This window comes from Arachis ipaensis, chromosome B2 (genome assembly GCF_059453495.1).
Source record: "Arachis ipaensis isolate K30076 ecotype BB chromosome B2, ASM5945349v1, whole genome shotgun sequence".
Classification (NCBI taxonomy): Eukaryota; Viridiplantae; Streptophyta; class Magnoliopsida; order Fabales; family Fabaceae; genus Arachis; species Arachis ipaensis.
This window is the reverse complement of record NC_142437.1, coordinates 19,176,867-19,181,183: the sequence shown is the minus strand read 5'-3', so window position 1 is coordinate 19,181,183 and position 4,317 is coordinate 19,176,867. Positions and strand designations below refer to the sequence as shown.

General features: G+C 33.6%; 1 long non-coding RNA gene across 1 annotated transcript; it reads left to right on the top strand.

Annotated features, from left to right (window-relative positions):
• Positions 1 to 1,182: 1,182 nt before the first annotated feature.
• LOC148573197 (uncharacterized) lies at positions 1,183 to 3,517 on the top strand. Its single transcript, XR_015905289.1, has 5 exons — positions 1,183 to 1,850; positions 2,010 to 2,151; positions 2,556 to 2,726; positions 2,944 to 3,003; positions 3,290 to 3,517. It is a non-coding gene; the product is annotated as an uncharacterized LOC148573197 (long non-coding RNA).
• Positions 3,518 to 4,317: the final 800 nt, after the last annotated feature.

Sequence of the window (4,317 nt, the reverse complement as noted above, 5' to 3'; positions counted from 1 at the left end):
AAAGATTAAATGATTTATTTTTAAAAATGATATATATTATTTTATATGTTTTATAAAATTAATATATAATTCTACTAATAATTAAGTTTTAAATGTTGATTAAAAATTAATTTTTTAAATTAAAAAAATTAATTATTAAACATAAATAAAAATAATTAAAATTTAAAAATAAAAACAAATATAAAAGTAAAAATTTTAATTTTATCCCTCACTTGTATTATTTTTCATTCTGCTGTTTGCCGTCCTTGTCCATTTAAATAAAATTTTGAAAAACTCCCTTAAGAATAAAATATCGAGTTCTGGTTTTTTTCTCTTTCTACTAGTCCTAAACCGACCATAACTCAACTGTAACATTCCAAATTTTTTGATAATTAAATTTATTATATTTGTTGAGGATTTTATTTTACTGAAAGAAATTAAATAAAGCTTTATGATACTTTAAATTTAAAAATAATTAGGAGTTATATGTAATTTTTATAATAATTGGAGTTTAAGTTAATTAGAATTTTTATATAATATGTAATTTTTATAATAATTGGAGTTTAAGTTAATTAGAATTTTTATATAATCTTTATTGGATATTTGGTATAATTGAAATTATAATTTTAGTAATTAATAAATAATATTCTTAAATATTTTGAATGGAATATGTAAGACCCAAAAATTTTAGAAAATTTTATTATGAGCCAATTTCAAATTTATTTATTTATTAGTAATTTTATTTTCAGAAATTATTTCATTGAAAATAATTAAATCAGGTTTTGATAATTAAAATATAAATTTTACTTAATTTCATTATTATTGAATAATTTTCTATACATAAATTATAAATTTTAACAGTTGTAAAAGAATAAGAATTTTATATGATTTAGTTTAAATAATTGAAATTTTAGAATTTAATATTTTAATTTCATAAACAAAAAAAATAAATTATATCATCTCTAATTTTAAAATAAGATACTCGATTAAAATCTAATTAGCAAATTGATAATTAAGTAATTTTTTTAAAATAATTTCAAGAAATTAAATTAGATTTCAAATTAATAAAATATACCCTAATTTGATTAGAATTACCAAATCCTAATTAACCCAGTCATCAAAAAAATCTCTATGAGTCACAAAAAAAAAATCCTAATTAACTCAATTATCCCCAAATTAAACCCTAACCTCTCTAATACTAACAGCACCGCCATCCACCCCTCAAAACCCCCAGCTATTCACCCATTTACTGGGAAAGAAAGAAAGAAAAGCAGGAAGAAAGAAAGGAAACCGAGAAGAGAGGGAGATTCGAGAAAGCAGGGGGGAACAGAGGAGAAGAAGAGGGAAGAAAGGAAGGAGCTTGCTGGCGCTGCTGGGTCCGCCGCCACCGTCGCGCGCCGTTGTCGCCGCCGAGCCAAGCGCCGTCGCGTCACTGCGGCTGTGCCGTCACGGATGAGGAGAGAGACGACAGAGGGAGAGAGAGAGTCCGCGGTGGAGAAAGAGAAAGCGCGCTCGCGAGGGATGTCGAAGCTGCGCTCTGCCGCTGTGCTGCGCGAGGTCGCCACCGTCGCCTTAAAGCTCGCCATCGTCATCCTCGGCAGGATCCCTTACTGCCGCTGGTGGAGTCGAATCTGCCGCCGGTCTGAGCTGAGAAGAAACGCATGGAGAGAGAACAGGGGGCTACGTGGGACCTCCGTCGCACCGCTCCTGCCGATCCGCCGCCAATCGGAGCCCTAGCCATCGCCGTCAAAGATGCCACCGCTGCCACTGCCGTCAATTGGGGTCAGAATCGTTGCTATTGCGCCTGTTCCCGTCAATAGAGCTGTCATTGAAGTTGCTGATTCAGTTCCAATTCCTCCATTGTTGAGACTGTAAGCTTTAGTTCTTGCCTTGGTTCCATCCTGTTCCTTATCTTTCTCCTGTTCCAATTACTCCCAAATTTTGTTGGCAGATCATTCAAATTTTGTTGATACATTGTAATATATGTAGGTTTAGTGGTTGATTGATGCTTTTGTTTTTCTGATTATTAGTGTTTAGGGTTGATTTGTTGTTGTTTTTATACCATTGTGGTGAATTGCAGAAGCAGACGGAACCAGCATGTGCTCCCTTGAGTGGTGGTAGTGGTGGTGGTCTTCTTGTTTCGACCATTAGTTCAGCTGGTTAGCTTCCCAGGTGAGCTCCCTTCGACCCAGTTCTTTCAGACTTTCAGTGTCAATTTCAGTGTATCTTAGGGTTTGAAATTAGAATTTTATGATGGTGGACTGGTGGTTGTTGTTGTTGTTGTAATACTTATTACTGAACCTGAGCAAATTTTTTTGTTGCTGTTAAACATCATTGAGTTGAATTTTGTTGCTGGATAATATCACTGGGTTGAATTTTGTTGATGGATAACATCACTGGGTTGAGTTTAATACTTGAATAGTTGAATTTATTGTTGTGTTGCTTAAAAAATCACTTAGCTAAATCTTTTGTTGCTGTAAATTTTTTTGTTCCTTTGCCAAGTAAAGCTCAAATTTTCTAGACAATTTTTTAGAATTGCATTAATTAACATCATATTGTTATTGATCTTGTCTTAGATATTAATTGCTATTCCGCATAGTCGCTGTCGAGAAGCAGAACAAAACAGAGAGAGATGCGAAGGAGGATGATGGAGGCCACCACCGCTGCAGGTCTCATTTAATTTGAGTTGAACCGTTTGGTTACATTTACAGAAACTAAAAAGGATGGATCCTATAGATGTTGAGATGGTATGTTTGCCTGTGTTCTTACTGTCCAATGAATCATTTCTTTTGACAGTCCATTTTCATTTGCTTCAAACAAATAATTCCTACTCCTTAAATGGAGTTAAGATATTGAAACTTTATTTCTACAAATGCTTTGAAATATTGACTTTGGACAGATATTAGAAATGTGAAGTTATAAATTTATGTTAGAGAAGTACTTACCAAATCATGCTCTGTTTAGGTGCTACTGCTGATGAGAATTCTGTCTATCAATTTAAGGAGCCCAGATTTTGAGGATCATGTAAGTATTTGTATCATTGATTTTTATATTGCTATAACTAAATATGTAATGATGAGCAGAATATTTCCTGCTTGAGGCTCACCCTACTGTTATATTTCGGCATCTAAGTGCTTGATCTTTATAATGAATCTATTTCCTGAGGATACATAGCTTGAAGTGGTATGCTGATATTCCTCATTTATTTGAAACTGTCTATGTCGTGCCACATTGCTACAAAAACATCACATACATATTGAAACAAATCTTGTTTCTTAAGCTAGTGTTTTTTTATTGGTGGTCTTTTCAGGTGTGGCACTTATTAGAAGTTTTTCCATGAGAAAGGAGCTGTATGAACATGATGGAGTTTGTAATTTGTAGTTTATATTTTGGAGATTTATAATTTCTTGTTTTTCTTGTCCTATGTATCTATCTAGTTCATTAGGGTTCTTCAATGTATCTTGTTAGTTTGTACTTTAAGGTTTATATGTTGAAGATTTATAAAACAATCTTAGTTAAATGAAATATATTTGAACTATCTATGTTATATATATGATATAAATGTTGACTTGTTGAGTAAATTAGTTAATATATTAAATAATTAAAAAAATATAATTTGGAAAATTATGCGTGTAATTTGTATTAAAAAAATTATTACAAAATAAATAGTGTTTTGTAACTGGTGCACGAATTATGAATCACACTTTTCACAACTCGTACCACTGACCAGCAAGTGCACTGGGTCGTCCAAGTAATACCTCACGTGAGTAAGGGTCGAATCCCACGGAGATTGTTGGTTTGAAGCAATCTATGGTTATCTTTTAAATCTTAGTCAGAAAGTCAATTATGTTTATCAGTTGAATTGCAAATAAACAATAGAGCATGGATTAAAGGTTACTTGTTATGCAGTAATGGAAAATATGTTGGAGTTTTGGAGATGCTTTGTCTTCTGAATATCTGCTTTCCTCTGTCTTCTTGTTCACGCACGCACGTCCCCCTATGGCAAGCTGTGTGTTGGTGGATCACCGTTGTCAATGGCTACCTTCCATCCTTCCAGTGAAAACTACGCTCACGCGCTCTGTCACAGCACGGCTAATCACCGGTTGGTTCTCGATCCGGTTGGAATAGGATTTACTATCCTTTTGCGTCTGTCACTAACGCCCAGCCTTCAGTAGTTTGAAGCTCGTCACAGTCATTCAATCCTTGAATCCTACTCGGAATACCACAGACAAGGTTTAGACTTTCCGGATTCTCATGAATGCCGCCATCAGTTTTAGCTTATACCACGGAGATTCTGATTAAGGAATCTAAGAGATACTCATTCAATCGTATATAGAA